Source organism: Scyliorhinus torazame, chromosome 9 (genome assembly GCF_047496885.1).
Source record: "Scyliorhinus torazame isolate Kashiwa2021f chromosome 9, sScyTor2.1, whole genome shotgun sequence".
Lineage (NCBI taxonomy): Eukaryota > Metazoa > Chordata > Chondrichthyes > Carcharhiniformes > Scyliorhinidae > Scyliorhinus > Scyliorhinus torazame.
In genome coordinates this window covers 148,384,765-148,412,496 of record NC_092715.1, presented here as the reverse complement: position 1 = coordinate 148,412,496, position 27,732 = coordinate 148,384,765, and the positions used below count along the sequence as shown (strand labels likewise).

General features: G+C 45.3%; 1 protein-coding gene across 8 annotated transcripts in view; it reads left to right on the top strand.

The window, feature by feature from the left end:
* LOC140429519 (protein prune homolog 2-like) overlaps nucleotides 1-27,732 on the top strand; it is a 725,367-nt gene that overhangs the window by 549,037 nt on the left and 148,598 nt on the right. Inside the window, exon 1 of one of the 8 annotated variants that reach the window (XM_072516621.1) lies at nucleotides 18,902-19,027. The exons of 5 other annotated variants lie outside the window; for them this stretch is intronic. The gene's annotated coding sequence lies outside the window, so the exon portion shown is untranslated. Of the gene's footprint in view, nucleotides 1-18,901; nucleotides 19,028-19,812; nucleotides 19,933-27,732 lie in introns of those variants that run through there. 2 more of the 8 variants (XM_072516622.1, XM_072516623.1) reach the window with 2 other exon arrangements.

The following is a 27,732-nucleotide window of genomic DNA, read 5'->3' as shown; positions in this document are numbered from 1 at the left end:
GTAATGGTTGATGGGTGCCTTTTTGATTGGATTGCTTTTCCAGTCAGGGTTCTACAGGCTCAATACTAAGTCCCTTGATTTTGTCGTGTATATGAATGTATTGAACTTAGGGAGTATGATTAGGAAAATTGAGGATGGTGCAAAAACTGACTGTGTAGTTGATAATGAAGAAGAAAACTGTAGACTGCAGAAAGATATCAATGGACTAGTCAAGTAGGTGGAAGAGTGACAAATGGAATTCAATCCGAACAAAGTGTGGGAATGCATTTGGCGAAGGCTAACAAGGCAAGGGAACACACAATAAATGGTACGATACTGAGAGTGAGAGGAACAGAGGGACTGTGCTATATCCTCAAAGGTGGCAGCTTTGGTAGTTAAGGTGGGCAAGGAGGTATCCTAGGCTTGTCTTTATTAACTCAGGCATATAATATTATGCTGAAACTATATAAAATGATATAAAACACTGGTTAGGCCACAGCTGTGTCACTGCAGGCAGACCTGGTCATCGTACTATAGGGGTGGATAACCATTGGGCATCAATATATAAGGGGATTGGAGGAGATTTTAGGGGTGAAGTTTTTCACCTGGATGATGTGGGAATCTGGAAAGGTGGTAGACGCAAAAGCACTCAACATTTAAAAAGTACTTTAGTGCTGTAACTTTAAAGCTTTGGAGCAAGAGCTGGAAAGTGGAATTAAGCTGGATGATTCCTTGTCGGCTGGTGCAGGTGTCATGGGCCAAGTGGCCTCCATCCGTGCTGTCAACTTCTATGATTGACACAACAATGCATCCCAGTTAAAAATCCAGTGGATAAGGGAGTTGAAATTGTCTCCTTCCACTCTGTGGCATCACACATTTGTTAATATTTTTTAAAGCTTTTATAGTTTATTCTTCTTCATATTTTGAAGTACCACGATAGTACTATAATCATAGATTTCTTGGGCAAGAGAGTTAACTTTATTTTGGCAGGGATGGGTGAATCATCTCCACTGCAGAACCACAGATAGAAAAATACCAGTGATTCCCCCTAATACTAAGAAATGCAAAGGGAATGGAGATCCTGCCACAAACTATTTTTATCATTGTTATCACATGCAGAATTAAGTTACTAATGGCACTTCTTCTGATTACTGGTGAATAACAATAGCACAGTTGTTAGCACTGTTGCTTTACAGCGCCAGGGACCCGGTTTCGGTTCCCGGCTTGGGTCACTGTCTGTGCAGAGTCTGCACGTTCTCCCCGTGTCTGTATAGGTTTCCTCCGGCCCTCCAGTTTTCCCCCACAAGTCCCAAAAGACGTGCTTGTTAGGTGATTGGACATTTTGAATTCTCTCTCCGTGTGACCGAACAGGCGCAGGAGTGTGGCGACTGGGGGATTTTCACAGTAACTTCATTGCAGTGTTAATGTAAGCCTATTTGTTACATTAATAAATATTATTATTAACTTCCTGACGGTGAATAACTGCATAAATGTCTTGCAAATCCAATTTAACACTTCATTGCATATCAATATCTTGCATTGTCACTAGAGGGAGCCATTTGATAGCTATTGTCAAAAGTATTTAAGTGGGGCATGTTGATTAGCTGAGCTTGTTTGAAAAGAGAAATCACAGGCACGACTTAACGGAAACATTTCCAAGTGTCATTTCAGGCACGTTTTGCTGGGAATTTCTCTCCAGCTCTGTCAGTGAGTTCCCCACCGCTATCGAACCACATTTTTCTGGGCCCTGGGGAGATTGTCCCCGGTCAAGCCCACACTGAGGGCGGGATTTAACTAAATGGGAACAAAGTTCCACAGCGAGCACGTTTAGCCGCGTGTTTTCCGGCGCTCGCAGTTATAAAACGGCACCCTAGTTAGATAGGTGGCCTCAGCAGTGAACGCATGGCTGAAGCCTTACATAGCCCCACTTTGTGCACTGAGGAGCTCTGCTGAGAGATATCGGGCGCCGTTTTTAAATGGCATTCCGGACCTCTGGACCCCCCCCCCAACTCCAACGCACTATGGGAGGTTCCCCTGCCTCCCCCCGCCGAGGTTATTCATGAAGACCCCACCTTCACAACCATGCCCCTCGCCTGGGGTGTGGTGACCCTCAGGTTAAGTCACCACCAGTCAGCTCTTAAAGAGGAGAGCATCCTGTGATCCTCTGGGACTGTGGTAATATTTATATTTACAGAGACTTAAGAGTTTTCCATATTTAGTTTATATTCTGGATGCATGTTCTTGAAAATTACTTAAATAAAATTAATTTATTCCAGTGGTGTTTAAATTAGTACTCAAATTAATGCAACCTCAGCCATTTAGTAAAACACGGTGCAAAACTTGTAAATATTTAGATGAAGGAGCACAATATATGCTTGCACATCAAATTTCATGGTTCATTGGCTGTTCACTATGGAAAATATTTTACGTGTCAGAAAAGCAATGGAGTATGAAGTATTGTACCAGCAATAAAGGTTACCACAATCATAAATCCAATTTCTTTATGCAGCTAAGAGAATGGGATTGCTCTCTGAAGAAAATCCCTGGCCTTTTCATTCAAAACTTCAATTCTATGTCAGCAATTATGTTGGCTATGGGGGAATTTATGGAGTCCGCAAGAGTGGGAATCATGGCATGTTGGGTGACTGAATTAGGCAGGATGCAAAATTTCCATTTCCCAATTGCATGTTGAGATGCAAACCTTATGTCAGCGACAGTCCAAAGATGTGCAGGTTAGATAGATTGGCCATTCCAAATGATACCTTTGTGTCCAAAAGGTTAGATGAGGTTACGGGACGTAGGCCTAGGTGGGATGCTCTTTCAGAGGGTCGGTGCAGGCTCGATGGGCCGAATGGCCTCCTGTACTGTAGGGAGTCTATGATCCTGTTATGGCTTTGCATTTATAATATATTGGTATGCCATGAATACTCATTAGCATTTTTAAAATTACGTCAAACCGTCAATGTAAGGTCAGCTGCGCACAGAACATTGTGATGCCCGATTTATGTTTGTTAAAAGGTGCTGTCCACCAGTCAGCATTGTGCAGTTTTGGCTGAGGTCAGCAGTTTCCTTGTTGAATATCTGTGGCACAAGGGACGGGAGCAGGAGAATGACAGATTGCATGGAGGCTAGGTGAGTCAGGGGTGAAGGAGTGGGGCTAGAAAAATTGGTGTTTAGGTGCAATGAGGAGTGAAAGAGAGATCCATGGGAGGGTAAAGGGTACAGTTGAGGGCATGGGTGAGTGAAGTGGAAGGGCCTGGTATCCTCCTTGGTGTTGATGGGGGGTGGGGGGTATTGAGGGAGTGGTGGTGGGGACAGTCAGTCAAGGTACGAAAGTGAGGGGAATAAAGGGTAAGGTCAGAACTGCCCAAATGTGGGTCCATCTAAACGTGTTAGCTGGCAGAGTACTTTACAGGGTTTAAAGTTCACCCACAATTCAATTATCCCCACTGAGAGTGACCTCAGACAGCGTCTTTTACAATGCAGGAATGGTGGGACAGCTGAGCCTGCAAGTTCAGCCAAGTCCCACAGAGTGATAACTTCAACATTGGACGTTGACATGAATATTCAATAAAGAGTGACCAGGAAAACACAATATTGTATTTTCCACAATAAAGGAAATGTCCCCAATGCTTCTTTAACTGTTAACATGTGACAACCTGGGCAACGCACCCACCAGCTCCTCCAAACAACGTCTGCCCCACCTGTGACAGACTGTAGGTCACGCATTGCACTCGTCAGTCACCTGAGAACTCTTAGTGTGGAAGTAAATCATTCTCGACTCTGAGAGGATGCTTAAGAAGAACCAGTTGTGCCAACAATAAGGTGTACTAATACACTTAGCTCTCGGACTAACCTAGTCTCAACAAATGGCGATGATGTTTTGTGAATAAAATGAAACCAATGTAATGCAAAATATTTTTCAAGTGAAATTTAAATTTGAAAACTGCCACAGATATATTTTCAATAAATCTAACATTAATGGCAATGGAGTTGGGTGGGATGCAGAGCTTTCCTGTTTGACCAGGAAGCTCTTTAATAGCCAACATTTAGCTTCAGCATTGAAATTTGATGGCGGGTTTCACACTGAAAAACATCCTTTCTGTGTGATTGCATATGGCTCCTGTGCACGTCTTAAAAATGAAATGAATGAAAATGAAAATCACTTATTGTCACAAGTAGCCTTCAAATGAAGTTACTGTGAAAAGTCCCTAGTCGCCATATTCCGCCGCCTGTTCGGGGAGGCTGATATGGGAATTGAACCGTGCTGCTGGCTTGCCTTGGTCTGCTTTCAAAGCCAGCGATTTAGCCCTGTGCTAAACAGCCCCTCACGGAGATAATTTCATGCCGGGGGTGATTTGTTGGCCAGCACGGGGACCGAATCCGCGACCTTGGTGTTATTAGCACCACGCTCTAACCATCTGAGCTAACCGGCCGTGTGCTAACCGGCCGTGTATCAGGAGCATAGTATATACCAAAAGAGTTATCCAAACAAATACTCCTGCAGAACACCAATGTATACTTCCCTTCAGTGTGAAAAACAATTATTTGCCACTATTCTCTGCTTTCTACTCTCTGTCTTTTAGACAATTTCGGATCCATGCTGTCACTGTTCCATTCATTCAATGAGCTTCAAGTTTGCTAATACGTCTATTGCATGTACCAGGGAGACAAGAGACTAGATTTTGCAGTCCCGCAAGGGTTTCCAAAGAGGTCCCACAGTAAAATAAATGCCCGCGTGTAGCATGGACAGAGGTCCCACCACCTATTCCACCACTCTCCATCTTGTGTGGTACAGGAAAGAACACGGAGTCAGGAAGTCTGACCCGCCGCCCTCAGAAGGCCCAAGGTCAGATATTGGAGGATTTTCACTGGGGCGGATAGCTTCAAGCCCTCTACTACCCCTGCAAATGAGAAGAGGTGGAAACTATAGACCACAAGAAATAGGAACAGGAATAGATTGTTTGGCCCATCAAGCCTTCTCCCCCATTGAATACTATCATGGCTGATCCAACATTCCTCATCTTCACTTCCCTGGCCTCTCCCTGTAACCCTTAATTCCTTTACTGATCAAAAATCTGTCTCTTTCTGCCTTAAATATGCACAAGCACTCTTTCCCCACTGCTCTCTGTGCCAAGGAGTTCACAACCCTCTTAGAAAATAATTTCTTCCTCCTCGCAGTCTTAAATTGGCACCACATTATTCTGAGACTATGGCCTCTGGTCCTAGACTCTCCCATGAGGGGAAACATCCACTCAGCATTTACCCAGTCAAGCCCCTTAAAAATCATATTTGTTTCAATGAGATCACCTCTCATTCTTCTAAATTCCAATGAGTACAGTCCCAACCTATTTAACCTTTGTTCATAAGACAATCCCTCTCTGAACCAACTCTAATGAAATAATGGTTGTGATTTAATGGAAATAAAACAGAGTTCCATGTCGAGCACATTTAGCCAGGAGATTCCCCGCACTGGCAGCGCCGAGAACAAAGCCGCTATTAAACAGGACTCTGCTTCATTTCTGGTCTCGACGAGGAACGCCCCACCGTGGCCACACTTGGTCACATTTCCTGCACTAACGAGCTCCCCTCGCCAGTTCAGGAAGAGATATTGGCGCCGCGATCTGTAGACCCCCACCGCAGGATCCAGACCCCCCACAACACCAATTCACCAATAATAAGGTCGTCGGGCCCCCTCCCCCCCCGCATCCCACCTCATAAGGGCAGGGCACACCCAGGCCCGAGCCCAAGCACGGACATGATGTTACCTGGGCACCACCAGCCTGGCACCCTGGCAGTGCCCCTACCAACCTCACAGTTTCACCTGGGTACTCTGGCACTGCCAGGATGACACCCGGGTGTCACTGCCACAATGCCAGTCCAATGGTGCCTGGGTGGCATCGTGGTTACCAGAGTACCAGCCTGCTCAGAGTCTGACCTCCCAAGGGAAACCTGTGCTAAACGGCCCCCGCTCTGGGTCTCCTAGGTGAAGCTATTAGGTCCTGGATGCTGGTTCGATCTGGCGTAGACGTATTGAAATGAGACTAACTGCTTACTTGCATACCTGGGTCCCAACAGTAGGCAGGATCCAGATCGCAACATCTCATAAGATCTAATGCGATTACGCAAGGCGTGACGAGGCCAGTAAATCTTGCAAGAGGCCTCTCGCAGATTTACCGGACTTGCTGCACTCAACCAGGTAATAGATCACGCCCAATATCTTTCCTTAAACATCCTAACAGGTACGTTGGAGGATTTTTAGGAGACTAAATGTGGCATTGGATGTAGGTTAACATCGAGGAAGGTCAGTAAGGGGGTGGAGGAGGGGGGATGACTCCATAGAAGGTCCAAATTTTGGGCAGGTATCAATTTTACTGGCCTCTCTCTCAGGAGATTCATAGCTGAATATTTAAGTGCCAGCAACTGAGGCTCAGACCTCTTGTTGGGACTTGAAAGGGACCATCGGAACGCGTGACAAAAACAATTGAGATGGCGCACCCAATTCTTGCACCAAGTAGGGCCTTCCATAGGGAAAATCCCACTTTCTGACAGCCTGATGCCGAAGGTGGGATTAGTCTCAACTACTGATCCAAGTCTCCGACAGGAAAATCTGGCCCAAGGTACCACTACATTAGACGAAGAGAGAAAACAATGTCAAATAAAACAAGGCGAGGTAATTGGTAAACTACTCGACGTTAGAGAGGATGAAACCTATGGTTTAAATGGATTGCATAATAAAGGGTGAACTCAGGGGAGTAACCCAGGTTCAATGAAGAGTGCAGGAGGGTATGCCAAGAGCAGCATCAGGTACACCTAAAAATGAGATTTCAACCTGGTGAAGCTACAACGCAGGAATACTTGCATACCAAACATCAAAATCTGCATTCTAAGCTCTGCAGTCTGTTACATCCAGTCATGAATGGTGGTGGACAATTAAATAACTAACAGAAAGAGGAGGCTCCATAAATATCCCCATCCTCAATGATGGAGGATCCCAACACACCACTGTGAAAGACAAGGCTGAAGCATTTGCAACAACCTTCAGTCAAAAGTGCTGAATGGATGATCCTTCTCGGCCTCCTCCAGAGGTCCCCAGCAATACAGATGTCAGTCTTCAGCCAATTTGGTTCACTGCACATGATGTCAAGAAATGGCTGAAGGCACTCTTCGTTGAACCGGGATTGATCCCCTGACTTGGTGATAATGGTAGAGTGGGGGATATGCTGGTTGAGTACAATTCTGCTGCTGCTGATGGTCCACAGCACCTAATTGATGCCTAGTCTTGAGTTGCTAGATCTGTTTTAAGTCTATCCCATTTAGCACGGTGGTTGTGCCACACAACATGATGGAGGGTATCTTCAGTGTGAAGATGGAACTTTGTCTCCACAAGGATTGTGCAATGGTCACTTCGACTGATACTGTCATGAACAGATGCTTCTGCAGCAGAAAGGTTGGTGAGGATGAGGTCAAGTATGTTTTTCCCTCTTGTTGGCTACATCACCATCTGCGGCAGTCCCAGTCTAGCAGTCATGTCCTTTAGGAACTGGCCAGCTTGGTCTTTGGTGGTACTACTGAGCCACTCTTGGTGATGGACATTGAAGTCCCCCACCTAGAGTGTATTCTGCATCTTTGCCACCCTCAGCGCTTCCTCCAAGTGGTGGTCAACATGGAGGAATACTGGTTCATCAGCTGATGGTGGCTGGTACACGGTAATCAGCAGGAGGTTTCCTTGCCCATGTTTAACCTAAAGCCATGAGACTTCATGGGCCCCAGAGTTGATGTTGAGGACTCTCAAGGCAACACTCTCCCGACTGTATACCACTATGCCACCACCTCTGCTGTTGGTCAGACAGGAATGGTGATAGTGGTGTCTGGGACATTGTAAGTTATGATTCTGTGAGTATAACTATGTCAGGCTGTGGCTTGACTAGTCTGTGAGACAACGCTCCCAACTTTGGCACAAGCCCCCAGATGTTAGTAAGGAGGGCTTTGCAGGATCAACAGTGCTGGGTTTGCCATTGTCGTTTCCGGTGTTGTGTTGATGACGGGTGGCCCATCCGGTTTCATTCCTTTTTGTAGCGGTTGAATACAACTGAGTGGCTTGCTTGCTAGGCCATTTAAGAGTCAATCACATTGCTGTGGAGTCTGGAGTCACATGGAGGCCAGACCTGATAAGGACGGGAGATTTCCTTCCTTAAAGGGCATAAGTGAACAAGATGGGTTTTTACGACAATTGTCAATGGTTTTGTGGTCATTGTGGTAAACCACTGTTGCACCTGTATTAGGTGATGTAAGGTAGGACCTGTACTACAGGTTCGCCGGTAGTCCCTGCCTGCTGGCTCCGCCCAGTAGGCGGAGTATAAATATGTGTGTCCTCCATTCAGCAGCCATTTCGCCAGCTGCTGTGGGAGGCCACACATTTTAGAGCAATAAAGCCTCAGTTGTATCCAACTCTAGTCTTTGTTCAATTGATCGTGCCTCAGTCATCATTAGACTTTTAACTCCAGTTATTTTATTGAGTTTAATTTCCAGCAAAATTGCCGTGGTGGGATTCCAATTTGGGTCCTCAGATCAGTACCCTAGATCTCTGGATTACTAGTCCAGTGATAATACCACCTCCCCATCTCTACCACCTAGAACATCAAGGCAGCAGATAAATGGGAACACCACAACCTGCAGGTTCCCCTTCAAGCCACACATCACCCTGAGTTGAAATTATGTAGCTGTTCCTTCACTGTCCCTAGATCAAAATTCTGAAACTCTCCTTAACAGCACTGTGGGTGTACCTACACCAATTGTAATATACTGTAAGAGCTGAGCATTTTATTATACTGCCCGTTATGCTGCCCTCTCTGTTGGGGAGGTGTAATGTAGTTCAACAATGGCTGCTTGCACTGAGTCTGTATGGTGAGTCTTTTCTTAGTGCAGTACACAACAGAAGGATGTCAGCGAGTCTGGAATCGGTTTTTTTTACATTTTGGTTCAAACTGAAGAACATTGTGAGCTGGTTTTTGGAGCACCTAAAGTTGAATTTGAAAAGTTTAAGCAGTTTAAAAGATTGCTCTATGTGAACGTCATGTTCAGGTACAGCTTAGTGAGTGTGCAGATTATGTAATTGAAACATGGCCCAAATGCATATATGGTGACAATGGTGGAATTGAACGAATTAAGAAAACTGCGGTGTAATCATGGACAACGATTTCACATTTGGCAGACAGTGAACAAAATAGGAGAGGAGGATAAAGTATATGTTTCCCTCAATAATTTGGGTTACATGCTTTTGATATCATGTCTAAGTAGTGAGGGGGCAAAATTTTCTGTTTGGGAGAAGTGTTGATGCCAGGACTGAATTGCGTGCGATTCGCGTTCCTATAGGGGGCTCTATTTCTGAAGCAATTCAGGACATGCTAATGGACCAGCACTCTGCCACGTGAATCTATTCCTTATTCCTGCCGGTGTCGAATTCGCTGGGGCTGAAATTGACACTGGAGCTGTTTATAAATACTCCATTCTCACACATGAGGTGGCACCTCATCAACTGAGACACGCAAATGTCAGAAGGGCCCATCCAGGTCCAGGCCCTCCAGAGGATGGCCACCAAGGGCATCTCAGGTCAGAGGATGAGCTACTCATTAGGCCACCGCCACATCTGATGTGCTGTCTGGGGGTCACACCTAGAAGGAACGGTAGGCCATCTAAAATACGAAGGTTAGACACCAGTTAAGTTGGCAAGGGTGCAGCACATAGGTTGGAGGCAGGGGTCTGGGCACAATAATGCAAACATTCACGATTAAACACCTTTTCACCAATATTCTTTTTTTTTATATTTAGTGTACCCAATTAATTTTTTCCAATTGAGGGGCAATTTAGCATGGCCAATCCACCTACCCTGCACATCTTTGGATTGTGTGGGCGAAACCCACGCAAACACGGGGAGAATGTGCAAACTCCACACGGACAGTGACCCAGAGCCGGGATCGAACCTGGGACCGTGGCGCCGTGAGGCTGCAGGGCTAACCCACTGTGCCACCGTGCTGCCCTTTCACCAATATTCTGACCTGTCTGAAGGGTATGAGGGCTGGCCTGGGTTTAGAGGGTGTGCCAGTTGGGCGTGTGTGGGAAGTTGGTGTTGTGGGTGTCGTAGGATGGCATGGGGCAGGCCCCCAGGACAATTGAACGTTCCACCTGAAGTCATCCTCCGAGGCAGCAGGGAACGGGGCCAGACGTGTGAGGCTGCCTTGTATGTCAGCTAACCCAGTGAGTGACCCATCACCACTCACCATCTCCATAACCACCCCCCCATCACCACCCCAAAGGATATATGGGCCCATGAGGTAGAATGGCCAGCACACAGGTATCATCTAGGCGGACAGTTAATGGTGATCCTGAAGGCAGGAGTCAGCCTTTGTCAAAAGATGAGGAGCACCAGGCTCATCTCACAGTGAGTCATCCATCATCCTCAGTCCCGTGGACATGACCCGCTGATACTGCCTGCCCAGGACAACACCTGTTGTGATGCGGGGAGGACCCACAGAGGGGGGAGTGGGGGAACTGGGGTGGTGATGGAGTGAAGGGAGGAGGGACAGGGGAGGATGTAAGCAGCTATGGGGAAGGGGGCACCAGTTGGAAGGGGTGTGAGGTGTGGGGGGGAGAGATCAGACAGAGTGGCGGAGCTGCCATTTGCCAGGCCTCTTAATTGGCAAATCTGGAGGTGATGAAGTTGTCCCATGTGCTGTGGCCCTGCAGCCCACGGCTCCATGCCCGGTTCGTCCAGGCCATCCTCCTTGTCAGATGAGGATGTTCCCATGTTTCGGTTCAACACAGGCTAAACAGTTTTCTCACCGAATAACTCTGTGTTTACAATAGGTTGATCACCTTCTGAGTTAATGTTTAAACATGCTCCTCGGACAAGTTCTAGTCAAGACAAAATGAAAATGAGTCACGATACACCAGGTATGCAACTTAGTTGCCAGGTTCTTTGCCCCCATTTATTAGGATGTTGTCTGGCCTGGAGGCCATTAGCTATAAGGAGAGTTTAGATAAACACAGTCTGTTCTCACTGGAACAACGGAGGTGGCGAGGCGACCTGATAGAGGTCTACAAGATTATGAGTGCCATGGTCAGAGTGGATAGTCAGATGCTCTTTCCTAGGGTAGGAGAATCAAGTACTAGGGAACATAGGTTTAAAGTGCGAGGCAAGTTTTTTACTCAGAGGGTGGTAAATATGTGGAACGCGCTGCCTGGGGAGGTGGCAGGAGCAGGTACCAGAGCAGCATTTCAGGGACATCTAGACAAATATATGAATAGGGTGGGAATGGAAGGATACGGATTCCATAAGTGCAGATGGTTTTAGTTTAGGCAGGTACCATGATCGGCACAGGCTTGGAGGGCCGAAGGGCCTGTTCTTTGTTCAGCCAGAGAGTTCAATGCTGGTCAGGAGGTAAAATGAAACTCCACTGAGGCAATAACGTTTTGAATTGTTATAAAGAGACAAGGTGTTTTCACATATGCAGTGAGGATTGGAAAGAGATTCTGTCAGTATCATGTCAATCAGTCTTCCAGTGGCGGCCATGGAGTGAGCGGTCGCACATTTGGTCGCTCCCCCTCAAGATGGACTTTTTCGATACTTTCCCCATTCGAAGGGTGGAAGTTTGGATGGAAATAGGTGTAAGAGTGCCAGGAGAAAGTGTGATTCCTCTGGTGTGGCTGGTGGATGGATCCACGGACTAGGAGTGGGTTGGGAAGAAGGGAGTAGGTGGAGCAGGAGATTCTTTGTGCGCCACAGGTCAAGATGGTGGAGGGCAAAGGGCCTGTCCTGCCCGCCCCAGTAGTCAATGGAGCTGCTGGTGGACTTCTTAAATGAGACATTCAGCCAGCAGAGAAAGGAAGCCCTGGAGGACCTAGCCAAGGTGGTAGAGCCGCTTAAAGCAGGGATTGATTGTGTGGAGCAGAGGCTGGAGTCCCAGGGCCGGGTGATATAAAAAGTGAAGGCGGTGGTGGGAGAGCATGAGGAGCGACTTGCCTTGTTGGCGGCCGACATGGGGGTGATGTGGGAGACCCAAAAGAGGCTGAAGGATCTGGAGAACCGCTCCAGAAGGCAAAACTTGAGGATCGTGGGGATGCCGAAGGCATTGAAGGAGCGGAGGCTGACACATATGTGGCCAAGTTGTTGGAAAAGCTGACTGGGGAGGGGGCCTTTATCGGGCCTCTGGAGGTCGACCGAGTGCATAGGGCACTGATGAGGAGGCCGCAGGCAAGTGAGCCGCCCAGCTGCACCGCTTCTTGGACAAAGAGAAGATTCTTCGGTGGTGAGGCAGATGTGGAGGTGCACCTGGGAAGGGAACGAGCTGACTGGACGCAGAACTGGCGAAGAGATGGGCTGGGTTTAACCGGGTAAAAGCTGCTCTCTTCATGAAGGGGGTGAAGTTTGGAGTGTTGTACCCGGCCCGCCTCTGGGTGACTTTCCAGAATCGAGAATACTATGTTGGTACGCCAGAGGAGGCGATGGAATTTTTGAGGGACAGTGGACTGGCAGGAGAAAGAGGAGATTGAACTTTGGAGGAGGTGTTTCCTTTTGGTCTTTGTTAGAGAGTTTTTTCTCCGTTGAGATGTTTTGTTGGGTTTGCTGGCAGGGTGCTTGGTGAGTATGCAGGGTGAGTGTACACTTTTCTGTTCCTTTGTTTCGTTGTTTCCTGAGGGAGTGTGGATGGGTTGGGGGGGAGAAGGGGGCTAGGTCGTTGGTATGCCTTGGGCCATGCTAGCTGGGAGGGTGAGTTAACAGGAGCACAGTGGGGGGTGGTCAGGTGGTTGGTATAGAGGAGGGGGATGGGGTTGTTATTTGGTTTGGGGAAGGGGTTCTAACTAAGGTATGGTCGTGGTGGCGCAGTTGGAAAAGGAGTGATGACGATGTATATCTGAGGGTGGGCCTGCAACGTCGCATGACACGGGCCGGGGGCAGACTCAAAAAGGGATATGGTTGATCAGCAGGGGATAGGGGGCGGAGTGCCCCCCGACCAGGCTGGTCATGTTGAATGTGACGGGGCTGAATAGGCCGGTCAAACAGTCACATGTGTTCACACACCTGAAAAGGCTGAAGGTGGACGTGGATTTTCTAAAAGAGACAGACTTGGAGATCGGGGATCAGACAAGATTGAGGAAAGAATGGGTAGATCAGGTGTTCCATTTGGGACTGCACATGAAGACGATGGGGGTGGCAGTGCTGGCAAACAAGCGGGTGGGGAACATAGTGGCAGATTTGTGGGGGAGGTTTGTGATGGTGAGTGGGAAGCTGGAGTGGATGCGAGTAGGTTTGGTAAATATTTATGTCCCAAACTGGGACAATGTGGAGTTTATGAGGTGGATGCTGGGGAAGATTCCTCACCTGGACTCTCACTGGTTGATAATGGGGGGTGGATTTCAACACGGTCATTGAGCCAAGTTTGGAAGGGTGGAGCCCAAGATCGGGTAGGTGTCGGCGGTGGCAAAAGAGCTGAACGGATTTATGGAGTGTATGGGGGGCGGGGCGGGGGGACCCATGGAGGTTTGGGAGGCCGAGGGCAAAGGCATTTCTGTATTTTTCCCATGTGCACCGGGTGTACTCCTGGATTGACTTTTGTGGTGGACAAGGCGTGCTGGTGGGACTGGTTGCCCGTAGCGGACCCTGTGTCCGTCTCCCTGACTGTGAGGACTCCAGTACTGACATGGAGGCCGAGGAATCAGATATTCCCCCAATAGCTAATGTCGAAGAAGAACCCACGTCAGTGACCCATCGCCGCTCCTGCCAGAAGTGAAGATCGCCAACCCGTTTCGCAACTCCGATTTGGTCCAATTACGCCAGATTAAAGGCCGAGTGCAAAGAGGTGGAAGAGGCCTCCTCATCGTGGAAGCACTGGGGATGGAACTGACCTGAGGGGGAGGGATGTTATGATGACCACAAAGGACACGGAGGATTGTTGATTGATCTCCCTGTCAGGTTTGTGGTAAGCGATTCCCGTATTGAATGGGCAGAAGGAGGCCATTCGGCCCATGGAGTCTGCGTTGACCCTCTAAATGAGCACCCCACCTAGGCCCACTCCCCTACCCCATCCTCCTAACCTCACCTAACTTGCACATCCTTGGAAACTGAGGGGTAATTTATCATGGCCAATCTACCTAAGCTGAACATCTTTGGACTGTGGGAGGAAACTGGATCACCCGGAGGAAATCCACGCAGACACGGGAGAAAGTGCAAACTCAACATGGACAGTCAGCCAAGGCTGGTACTGAACCCAGGGCCCGAGCGCAGTGAGGCAGCAATGCTAACCACTGTGCCGCAGTGCTTTCCCGTTAGGAACCAGTCAGTGGGAGTTTAAAATCTGCAGCTCAGACCTGGGCCGATGTTCCTGATGGTCCTCGGGCTGGGATGTAAGCACTGTTCACTGCGGCAGCAGTTCTTTTTGTTGTTCGAATAAACAAGAGTTTTGTATGAAGCCTGGCCTTGGCAGAGTTATTACAATCCCACTTGCTGAAAGTCTCAAAACCGAGGTGGGATTGCGATGGTGGGATTCTTCCCTTCAACATGAAATCCTGCCCTTAGAACAGGTCAACAGAAGAATGATCAATGAGATGGGTTTTAAACATACTCTGAAGAGAAAAAAGAATCAGGGAGTGAATATAAGAACTTAGGGGCAAGACACAATTTCTGGGTTCCCTGACTTTTATCTAAATGTTGTAGCAGTCTTTGAAGAATTCTTCGGCAGCAGATCCCATGAGGTAAAGACAACCAACAGACTTCTGACTGAAACCAGTTGTTTAAATCTCCGAACCTGTGGACGACAGTGCTCCAGGCGTACTGTTTCAGGCCCTTCTCAATTTATCTAGAAGGCCACTCTCCAAACAAACTTGAAACCAGGGCCTAACAGCTAAGGCATAGTACAAATGCTGGGAAACACAGTAGGGTTGTATCTCATTATTCTGTAATTCGCAAACATGGATGTGTGCATTTGGTGCTACATAAATGCTCTCTAGAAAAGGAAGAGTTAAGGCAGATCGCAGGGTTGTAAATTCCAAATACATTTCCAGTCCAGCCTGTTCTAGATTTGCCCCCCAAAAACCCGATACTTTGACCAGGGTGCTTGAAACCACAGTGGCAAGCTGACCAGACTCAGTTTGAAGAAATAACTTGCAGTTCCAACTTTATCTTCAAAGAAAACTTTCCACTACCAACTGAACACTTTTTTGGTAAAGCAAAAAGCTAGATTCTGGAGGTAGTATATGGTGAAAGAACAAAACTGGGTTGCCTGAGGATCTTATCTATTATTGCCAACAGTACAAAGAGACTGAGACGCACTGTATGGATTTTCTACCCAAAATCGGAAACCTAGTTATGGTATTATCATAACTGTAAGAACTGCAAGGGTTAATGAAGTGTCTACAGTAGCCACAGGAGGAGCGGGAGCTACAGTTACAACTATGTAAGGCAGTGATGCTAAGTCTTGTGGGAGAGTGTATGCAGGAGTTAACTAGAGAGAGTCAGAAGTACAAATCGTGTAAGCGAGAGCAGATCATAGTTTATATCAGTAGTGAGATTAGCTGTAGATGAGTGTGGTATAAATATTATTAATCAACTGTATTCTTTAGAAGTACGTGTGAAATCCAAATTAGTAGTATTAATAAATTTATAGCTTTGTTTAAGTTCAAGCTATTTTGTTGTCTTTGTGAACATTACGCCACCATTCTGAAATAAGCAACACAAAGAACACCACAGTAGTCAAGACAGCTTAAATAAAACCTTAGAATTATAGCACGGCATCCAACCTCACTGCCTTACATACAAAGAATGAAATAGAAGGGAAACGTCGAACCATATAACAAAACAGTCTTGAAAGAACAAGCACTGCATTTGTCTCTCTCACAATATCTAAAACCACAAGGCAATGGTCTGGAAATTGAATCAAAATGACACTGACAGCTTACTGAACTTTTTTGAAAACTGCAGGTTGTGACATATTTCTACCTTCCCTCAGGGCAGTCTCCTGACTCATAATATTCCTGGTCGGTGACCTATTCTGTAAGCTTAATTCTCCAGTCCACATTTTTGTTAAAAAGGAGTGGAGCAGAAAACTTGCACTTGTAAACTTGTGTTAAGATAGCTGAACATTGCAGGTTGAATTTTTATCTGTACTGTAAAATATCATCTGTATAGAGATCAAAGAGGAGAATGGATGGGCTTGGAAGCAGGCATGAAATTTTACTCATCCTAATTTCTGAGCTGTGCTATGTCCAAGTAATGCATTGAAATGCATAGATAATGCATAGAATAACTACAGTGCAGAAGGAAGCCATTTGGCCCATCAAATCTTCACCGACCCTCTGAAAGAGCACCCTACCTCGGCCAACTCCCCCGCCCTATTCTTAGAACCCCACCTAACCTCCACATCTTTGGACTGCGGAAGGAAAGGGGAGCACCTGGAGGAAACCCATGCAGACATGGAGAGAATGTGAAAACTCCACACAGACAGTCACCGAAGGCCGGAATTGAACCTGGGTCTCTGGTGCTGTAAGACGCCTGTCAGTACAGACTAGAACCTATTGCTAAGTATTAGCCCCTACATAATCTCACACCTTTGGTTTCTAAGCTTCCATAATTTCTTATGGCTACTCCTCATCCCATTAAATGTGCCAGCAGAACAAAACACAGGAGAGCTTGAAAATCACTGGATCTTTTAATATTCCAGAATCAGGGCTCGGGGCTGCACAGTGGTTAGCACAGCTGTCTCACAGCGCCAGGGACGCGGGTTCAATTCCCACCTTGGGTGACTGTATGGAGTTTTCACTTTTCCCCCGTGTCAGCGTGGGTTTCCTCCGAGCTCCAGTTTCCTCCCATTGTCCAAAGATGCGCAGGGGTTAGGGCCAAGCTAAATTGCCCCTTAATGTATAAAAGGATAGGTGGGGTTATGGGGATAGGGTGGGGGTGTGGACCTAGGTAGGGTGCTCTTTCAGAGGATTGTCACAGTCTCGATGGGCCGAATGGCCTCCTTTGCACTGTCGTGGTTCTATATGATTCTAACCTACACCATTGACTTTTTTATTAGTTCGTGAGATGTGTGTCACTGACATAGTCAACATTTATTGTCCATACCTAATTTCTCTTGAGATAATGGTGGTGAGCCACATTGAACAGCTGAAGCCCATGTGGTGTGGGTACACCTCAAGTGCTGTTAGGCAGGGAGTCCCAGGACATTGACCAGTTAAGAAACAATGATAAAGTTCCAGGTCAGGGTGGTTTGAGACTCGGAGGGGAACTTAAAGATATGCTGTTCCCATGTGCTTTGATACCCTTGTTCTTCTAAGTTGTAAAGGTCGTGGGTTTGGAAGGAATCTTGGTGATTTGCTGCAGTGACGGTTGTACATTGTACACACTGCTGCCACTGTGTGCCGGGTAGTGAAGGGTGTGAATGTTTAAGGTGGTGGATATGATGGCGCTTAATTGAGCTGCTTTTTCCTGAATGGTCTTACACATCATGAGTGTTATTAGAGCTGCATTTGACCAGACAAACATAAAATACTCAATCACACACCTGAATTGTGCTTTGTAGATTGTGATCTGACTTTGTGGACTTGGGAGGTAAGTCACTTGCTGCAGAATTCCTACCCTCGGGCCTGTTTTGGTAGTCACAGTATTTGTGTGTCATACTTCAGGCTTGGGTGAGGATAACGTAGACCCAAGGGTGGGATAAGAAGTCTTACAACACCAGGTTAAAGCCTAACAGGTTTGTTTCGAATCACTAGCTTTCAGAGCACTGCTCCTTCCTCAGGTGAATGAAGAGGTGGATTCCAGAAACATATATATAGACAAAGTCAAAGATGCAATACGATACTTTGAATGCGAGTGTTTGCAGGTAATTAAGTCGTTACACGTCCAGATGGAGCAGGTTAAAGGGGTGTGAATTGTCTCAAGCCCAGACAGTTGGTAGGATTTGCTGCAAACAATGGTTTGTTTGAAGTTGCGCGGTTGTTTGAAAGCAAGTAGAGGGGGTGTGGAGATGACCTTGGCAAGATGTTCATCTTCATCGATGACATGTTGAAGGCTGCGAAGAAGATGTCGCAGTTTCTCCGCGACAATCGTCAGATTCCAATAAGGAGACCCAGACCTCTGAGACCTCTGACTCTGACATCATCGCCCAGCCACCGTGTCAATCCAATCGCAAACACCGTTCTCCAGCTCGGTATACACTGGTTACTCCATTTCCGCCGTCAGAAGATGATGTGCCCCAACCGAAATGCCAGCGTCAACTGCCGCCCGTTGAGACTGGACCACATTCTTCTGTTCTGTCTTCGTCATCAACTCTTCAAACGTCTTCTTCGACTTCTCGTATTCTTCGTTGACTTATCCATCCCTGAGGAGGTCTTCGGACTTGTGACGGGGGGGGGTGTCGTAACCCACATGGGACAAAAGGGGCAAGCTTGCTCATATTCCCCGTGTGGCTCAAGGAGTATGGCCTCCCCCGTTAATTATGGGGTGGGGTTACATTGTATATAAGATTGGCCAGAATATAACGGCCGACGGAGAGAGGTGACTTTCAACCAGTCCCTTGTGTGGATACTAAGTTTATGTTTGTTGCTCGACTGACTCCTGTTTGCCGTTACTAAAGAATGTGTTGCAATTATTTCCATTTATAATACCTGGGTGGTATTAATGGACTTTTCTTTTCTGGTTTGTTACATGCATAGCCCTTTGTGAAAGTTCTGTTTTTCATGGATGAGGTGACATTATTGTTTCAGACTAGTTACAGTGCAAATCCCGAGGATTGCAAAGCGTTGGCCAGCCTTTAATTAATTCTCACCTCTCTCTGATCCATCATTAAAGTCAGAGAGAGCTGCTGTGCTTTCTGGTTGAAGGGCTGTCAGGAAGCAAGTGATCATCTGTGTTTTGATGTGTCATCAGTCATGTGACCAGCAGTGTAAAATGGAAGATCTGGTTTGAGAATGAGCTGCACATAGGGATGCAGAAGATAAAGTAAAGAATATAGTGATATTTTTGTCACAAGATTGTCCACACCTTTGAAAGGTAAGGGGTTCAACAGAGCATGATTTTTTAAAAATTGGTGTTTGAACAACTGAAGCCACAGAAATCAGTGTTTATTTGTATTCACAAAGAACTGCACACAGCTATCAGTGTTTGCTGCTTTCTCACAATTAAATATTCATTTTATTTTTAATGGTATAATGTTAATTTCTCTAGAGATTCAAATTAAATTACATTTTGCACCTGCAGTAGTTCATGGAAGATGGTTTATTTTTGGTCTGGAACATAAGGCAATAATACTTCTGAATTATATTTCTAAAGCTGTGATGTGTGTAGCTTTATGAGCTGGACTAGAGGTTATCAAGAGTGAATGAGATAAAACTGTGTCCTTTGCATGAACGGCAACAATATAATTCCCAATGAAGTAACCTTCTGATGAGTATTTGGCTGGTCTGAAATCAGCAGAGGTTAGCTCATACATATGATAATATGGGTTTCAGAAATGAGTCTTGTTCTAATGTGTGTAAATTTTCAAATTCTTATTGTTGACTGTGTATTGAAGGTAATTGAAGGTTGACTATGAACAGAAAGCACCTACATTTCTATAATGTGGCCTTAGGTAAACCCCATATTTGTTTCAACTGTGCAAAATGAGTCTATGTGAGACTGGTAATACAAACGTTAGTTTACTGTTCTGTATGTGCTTCCTGTTGGGTCATATTGCCAGCTGCACTGCCCTTTGTGGGTCCATTGTCGAGCTGAGCCTTATATCTTTCTCGCATTCATTTAATCCTTAAAGCTGATTGGCTGCAGCTAGTTTATTTGTAGGTTGACAAAGAGAGAAGACTGTTTCTGCTACAGTGTCATGAATTGTTTGCTTTCGTTTCCTGTAAGTTGAACCTCTGCTCAATTGAAAGGCAGGTTTGTTGGTGGAAAATTAAAGAAAGGTAACTTAAAACGTCCTGTGAATTTTCTCTAAAATCGTGGTTCTCCTGTAAATAGGACGGTTGCCATGGGAAGTATATTTGCATAATTAGAGGTGGAATTGAACATGCTGGAAGTAAAAATGCGTTCATAACTTTCAAAATGTAATTAAGATATAAACAATGCTTTTCGATAACTGCACCTTATTTTGCAGTTTTAAGTAAAATTGTTCAATCAATATGAGTAACCAATTTGGGTTAATTTTCAGCTAGAGGATTCCATATTTTGGTAGAGGCAGAGCATGCACTGTTGTTTCTTTTGATTATCTATACTGTATTTCATGTCTGCATGATTAACTATGAAAATAAGAGTTGTTGTTTGTAGTGTTGAAAGTTACTTCAATGGAAAAAATTCAAATTTCACTGAAAAAATGTTGATTTTCCACGTGAAGTGCTGATGTTATGAGTTCTGGCAGCATTACGGTTTGAGCAAACGTCCGCCTCCAATGCCAACAGGGAAGGAAGGGTCATTGAAATATTGCTTTGACATATTTTGTGATAGCTAGTACACTGGCGACTGCATGGCGAGCTCAAGACAATAAGGATCGTGGCCCAGGCATGGGTATGCTGGCGGATACACTCATCATTATTAAATAAATTCCCCATTTTCTTTTTAGAGACAATTGTATACCTATTTATTTCTGGCAGCATTTAATTGGCTGTATGCTAAGCATTTTGTACTTCTGGAATCTGAAACCAAGAAGCACAAGGTGGAAAATCCAAACAATGTCAAGGTGAAACTCAATAGCCATTTCTGATGAATGTTGTAAGACTCTGTGGTAGTAAAGTAATGAAGAGACATTTTAATGCTTTTATTAAACAATGATGAATTTTGAGAAAAAAAACAGGAATTACTATTGGTGATATTAGCGCAAGACCACTTAAACCCTTTTGTATGTTCAACTTCCCTTGATCAGCTATTTTGCCCATTTTAGAAGGGTTGAGGCCAAAATTAAAATAGTGAAGAGAGGGCTGACATGCAAATACAATGTAATTATCATCAGAATAGTAATTTCTCGGATCGAGGTGTAGTTGTGGAGCAAAAATCTTGATTGTTCGTTAATAAGTTATCGCACTTTCACAAAGATCAGCCTTAATATTTTAATACGTGAAAGGTATTTTAGATTTCAAGCTCAATAGCTGTCATTTCAAAATTTGCATACATCTGATGTCATGTAGAGCTTCTATCAGGCACTGTGATTAAATAATCTTGAGAAGATTGAGACAAAGTAGCAGAATATTAGTTTATTTTATTAAGAATAATGATATTAGTAAATGATTGATAAAACCATTATTTAAACTTCCTAATTTTCCAGTTACTGGTCATCTAAGCTTTCACCCTTGCTGTCCATTGTGGGTAGTTAGCTGACCAACGGCATGCAGATAGGCTCATAATGCCCCAGGTCTATAATATAATCTAGGCCAGGAGCTGTGTTGTACGCTTGCCCCTTCTAACCCCGTTCATGCACCCAAACTCACTGGGAATTAAAATGGAGACCTGAATTTCTCAATATTTTGGTACGCATTGAAAAAATGAGAAGACAATCAACTGTAGTTCAAACTTTGATTTCATGTTTTGTGCAGTTATTGCTGTGCATTTTTGATGATTAAGGATTTACAATAAATCCCAGATGCTAGTTAATCTAGTGTAAAGGTCAGAGGCTAGGAATCTGGCAGCGAGTAACTCCCCTCCTGACTCCCCAAAGCCTGGACACCACGTAGGTTGAAGTCAGGAGTGTGATGTTGTCTTGATGAGTGCAGCTCTAACAATACTTGAGAAGCTTGACACCACCCAGGGCAAAGCAGTGTTGCTCGATTGACACCTCATCCACAAACATTCACTTCCTCCACCACCTACAAGATGCACTGCAGGAACACACTGAGGGTCATGAGGCAATACCTTCCAAATCCACGGCTACTACCAAATCCACAGCTACTACCAAATCCATGACTACTACCATCTAGAAGGACGGGTAGCAGATACATGGGAATACCACCACCTGGAGGTTCTTCTCCAAGTCACTCACCATCCTGACTTGAAAATGTATCACTGTTCCTTCACTCTTGCTCAGTCAAAATCCTGGAACTCCCTCCCTTATAGCACTGTGGGTGTACCTGTACCACATACGGGACTGGTTTAGCACAGGGCTAAATCGCTGGCTTTGAAAGCAGACCAAGGCAGGCCAGCAGCACAGTTCAATTCCCGTACCAGCCTCCCTGAACAGGCGCCGGAATGTGGCGACTAGGGGCTTTTCACAGTAACTTCATTTGAAGCCTACTTGTGACAATAAGCGATTTTCATTTCATTTCATTTCACATGGACTGCAGCAGTTCAAGAAGGCCGGACAAAATGGCGTCCTGAAGCTTGCCAGCAGGAAATCCCTCTGGGTGTGGCCTTGGGGGGGACTCAAGGTGCCGTTGGATAGCAGGACGTTTCTTGGCGCTGCAGCCATTGAGAAGCACCCCGCTGGGCCCTTCAGTGGACTTTGATTGCGGTACGTTGAATTGCACCCAATGTCAAAGTTAATCTTCACACTCATAACATTTCAGGGGCCAGTATTGATTTCAGAATTAGTATGAAGGTGAAAAGTTATTCATACTTGCATATATTCATTAGATTTGTATTGTAATTTTGCTTTTGAAAAGTACAAAGGAAATGGCCTGGACTTTTATCCTTGAGGCGAGCAGCAGGAGTTGGGGGAAAATTCCCAGCTCAGCCCATCCTCCTCAGGAGGAAGTGGCTGTAAGGATGGGATTTGCATTGTGCAGTGGGTGATGCTGAAGTATCGAGTCGGGCCAATGGCCAGGAAAATGGTCGGAGGCAATCACATGGGCTGATGGGTGCTCAGGCAGGCTGTTTAAAAGGCATAGTCTTGTTGTTGTGGGACTTTTTCCTAGTTAAAAGAAAGGCCCTTTGGCCTTTATCCCTCACACCCCCTCCCCACACACTCCTCCTTTGTACCATCCATGCCATCTCATGCCCCCCAATGTTATGGCATGCTTCTCATGCAGCCCTAATGGCTCCTCATACCCCCTAGGCCAAGCTATGCCTCTCCATCCATCCATTGGATTCTCAAGCCACCTATGCCAATTTATACCCCTCCACCCACCCCCATGGCCCCTCATGCTCCCTGTGTCAAGCGGTGCCACAGCACTCACCCGTGGCCCTTCGTGACCTCTATTCCAGGCTGTGGGACCTATCATAGAATTTACAGTGCAGAAGGAGGCCATTCGGCCCATCGAGTCTGCACCGGCTCTTGGAAAGAGCACCTGTACAAAGGGCAGGGACTTAATCAATGCGAGCTTATGACCCACACTTACTGGGAATTCCTCGTTCATGGGAAATAATTGCAATTCCCAATCCCCATCACGAATGGGGTTCAACGGGTTACCCACACCTGGCGGCGTAGGGTAGGTCAACATCGCCACCCTATCCCCATAGCCCAGTAACCCCACCCAACACTAAGGGCAATTTTGGACAGTAAGGGCAATTTATCATGGCCAATCCACCTAACCTGCACATCTTTGGACTGTGGGAGGAAACCGGAGCACCCGGAGGAAACCCACGCACACACGGGGAGGATGTGCAGACTCCGCACAGACAGTGACCCAAGCCGGAATCGAACCTGGGATCCTGGAGCTGTGAAGCAATTGTGCTATCCACAATGCTACCGTGCTGCCTTTGAGCTAATGGGTCCCATGGTGACAGTGGGATGTATAGAAAAAACTTTTAAAATAACAATTCATTCATATCTTTCCACTATGTTAACGGAAAAAGAAAACCTTTTTACTTTTTTCAGGGACTCCAGTTTTTCAGCAGACTAATGGATTTCTGGAGTCCCAACAAAGTCTCATTATGTATTCATGGCTGGGAGCCCAGAACACATTAGCATCCGAAAACATCTGACCCCCCAGGATGGCACAGTGGCTAGCATTGCTGCCTCAAAGCATCAGAGACCCAGCTTTCTTTCCAGCCTTGGGTGACTGTCTTGTGGAGTCTGCATGTTCTCCCCGTGCCTGTGTGGGTTTCCTCGGTTAGCACTGTTGCTTCACAGCTCCAGGGTCCCAGGTTCGATTCCCGGCTTGAGCCACTCTCTTTGTGGAGTCTGCACATTCTCCCTGTGTCTGCGTAGGTTTCCTCCGGGTGCTCCGGTTTCCTCCCACAGTCCCGAAAGAGGTGCTTTTAGGTAATTTGGACACTCTGAATTCTCCTTCTGTGTACCCGAACAGGCGCCAGAATGTGACGACTCGGGGCTTTTCACAGTAACTTCATTGCAGTGTTTATGTAAGCCTACTTGTGACAATAAAGATTATTATTATTATTAAAAGGTGCTCTGTTTTCTTCCCACAGTCCAGGGATATGTAACTTGGGTTACAGATTATGGGGATAGGGCGGGGTAGTCGTCCTGGGTACATTGCTCTTTCAAAGGATTGCAGATTCTATGGGCTGAATGGCCTCCTTCTGCAATGTAGGGATTCCATTTAAAAAAAAAAAAATTTAGAGTACACAATTATTTTTTTTTTGCCAATTTAATAAGGGGCAATTTAGCGTGGCCAATCCACCTAACCTGCACATTTTGGGTTATGGGGGTGAAACCCACGCAGACACGAGGAGAATGTGCAAACTCCACAAAGACAGTGACCCAGGGCCGTGATTCGAACCCGGGTCCTCAGTGCCGTAGACAGCAGTGCTAAGCACTGTGCCACATGCCGCCCTGTAGGGATTCTATTCTCAGGCAGCTCACCACCACCTTCTTGTGGGCAATTAGGGATGGGCAACAAATGCTGGCCTGGTCAGTGAAGCCCACATCCGGTAAAAATTAATTTAAAAGGCAGGGTAGTGGAAGACCAAAGGTTCATTGCCCTGCGTTCAAGATGCTTCTGGGTGACATCTGTTTTCCTAAGTGATTAATCTAAGGAAGGATGATTGGTTTTCTTATCTCATGAAAGGTAAATGCTCCTAAAATGAATCATACTGTTAACAAATGAGTAATATATTCTTTGAGTAATGTTGAACGTTTTATTAAGACTAAAGATTGATGAAAGAACTTATGACTGAGCTTTTCAGACATTCGGCAACACTAAGGAGAAGGACATTTATATCAAGAAGATACAATGTTTACAACTTTTAACAGTCACATTTCAATGTAATATTTTTCTCAGGATTGGTATAGGTTTGATATTTTACTGATTATTTCTATTTAAATCATAGGCCATAACAGGAATTAGTATGATGCTAGCCTCCTGTAATATACATCGGTACGATAACTAACATCTAGCCCCTCTGTGGCTTTAAAATCAGATTCTGGTTGTGAATGCAGTGTGAGACTTTGACAGTTAAAGTGAGAAAAGGAACAAGGTGATGATGCCCTAGCAAGGAAAGAAGTGTAAAGTTATGTGCAGAAGTTTTAAAGGATTTCAGAAGCAAGAATATTGTCATCTACTGAAATCTATATTTCTATTTGCTGAAGTAATTCTTTGGCTTAAACTTCATACTTTTGCTTTTTTTTTTTAAAAAGCACTCCGTACCTGCAAAAATGCTTCTGTGATTATGCAAATTATAGCCAACAAACTTCTGTTTGCAATATTAACATATCGAGATACTGGGTGGAATTTGACTTGGGTGGTTAAGTAATTTCGTATTGTCAGTCAGCATGCTGCTTTCCACCACCGTGCTCTTTTCCTGGACCTTGGTTCAGGGAGAGGACGGCTAACTGCCCCCAAACAAAGGATAACCAACTGCAGTAATTAAAAAGCCAATTAAGGCCATTGATCAGAGAGGTCAACTGAAATTTTCTATTCGGCCTATGGACCCCCATGGCTTACGGGAGCAGGGCAGCTGCCTGGAGGCAGCCCCCAAGTGATAGACCCAGATTGCTTGAGACCCTTCCTGCTAACCTGACCACAGCTGCGCCCACAGACTTTAGAAATGATTGTCCGCTTCTGTGTTCATAACATGCACATTTGACATTTCTCAATCCGTTATTTTAATTGATAGTAAGCGAAGGAGAAGTAAAACATTCAGTAAAATTGTAGTTGTATGATAGGCAGGTATGGGAATTTTGGGTCAGAGCTCCCCACATCCGGGTCAAGTGCTGGTCCCGACCCAACAGTGTCGGGAACAGTCATCTGACGTTGATTTTCCCAGGACTCGACAATTAGTAGCCAGAGGCAACCATCCAATTAAGGATTGCAAGCAGACTTTCTGAAGCTGGAGGACCAATAGGAGGCACCTTGAGGCAAACTCTCAACACTTTTAAAACTTGCAGTGAAAAGAATGGTCACAGCTACCAGACCACTGTTGAGGAAGGAGAACTGATGTGGGTGACCAGGTAGGCCACTGGCCCAGCATGCTGATCAGATGCAAAATGGCTGCCTGCTTAGTACATAGAACATACAGTGCAGAAGTAGGCCATCCAGCCCATCAAGTCTGCATCGAACTTGCGAACTAACGTCACAAATAAATTTTTGATTCTTACCCAAACTATTAGATTGTTTTTTCATAAAACATATAAACAGTTTATGTTAAAGTGAAGGAAACATACATTATCATTGAGATGGATGGAGTTGGTTGAATGTTTCATGTTAGTCTTATTTATCGTGAAATTGATGTTTTTATTTGCTGGCTCGGGCTCAATTTTGTAATGGCTATAAATGTGTTCAGTGTTTCGCAAGAATATGTTCTTTATTTGTTGCTGTCAGGCAAAAAATATTCTGTTGTACATTTTTGGCGTTTGATAGTGTACTATTCAAGAACTTGCATGAACAGGGCATCATCACTTGCCAATTTGTCTAAAATGCTCAGGTTGTACAGGTCTTTGGCTAGAAATGCCATTAATCAAAATGATGGCATAGATTGGGCATGACTCGGGTAATTCCAGCAGTCGTGTCCCTTTTTTAAAAATATGGAGAATAACCCTGAATTTAATTATTGTGCATAACAGCACATATAGTTAGCTTGCGAATTGGCTCTATTTTTGTCATATGTTTTCATTATTAACACCTAACCCTCAATTTGAAATGAATAATTTTGGAGAGCCCTGATGGTCAGGTAGTTAATATTAATTGGGTTTAACTGAATTTGAGGTTAGTTACTGGCCGCTCCGCTGTCTCTCTTGTTGAGTGCACCAGTGCAGTCATTTATTTATCACATTTAAAATGAACAGATAATGAATTTGATGCTCCTTTTCAGTGATAGGAATCCTGAAACTGAAGCCCTTAACAGTCACCGACCTTTCATCAGTCGCACTGGTGGCCCACTGGCAATGTGGTTGCCTACAAAATGAAGTGCAGAACCAGGGTTAGACATTTCTGTTATTTGTATAGCCTACAGCCAGCTTGTCATTCTCTATGCTACTATATCCCGGAATTCATTCAGTGGATGCTAAGTTACTTCAGTACCTTGTCAACTCATTGTTGAAATAACTCCAATTCACTGGCTAAGCATAATGCACCCTGGTGCTTTCCAAAAAATAGAGCAGCAAATCTACTGCTCGGTGATTCAGAATGCCTTAATCAGTTTTTAAAATCTGTAAGTAAAATTCTTCACAAAATTTTTAAGTTAATCTTTATATAAAGAGTAGAAAACTGGGTAAACATTGAAACCAATGAGATTGCTAGGTATGAATTCCACTGTCAAAACCCACATTGTTGGACTTCAGGTGGTGGCCATGGAGTGTGGTCGCACATTTGGTGGCTCCCGCTCAAGGTGGATTTTGTTGGTTCTTCCCCACCCATACAGTGGTCTTTTTGAGGGCAAAAGGT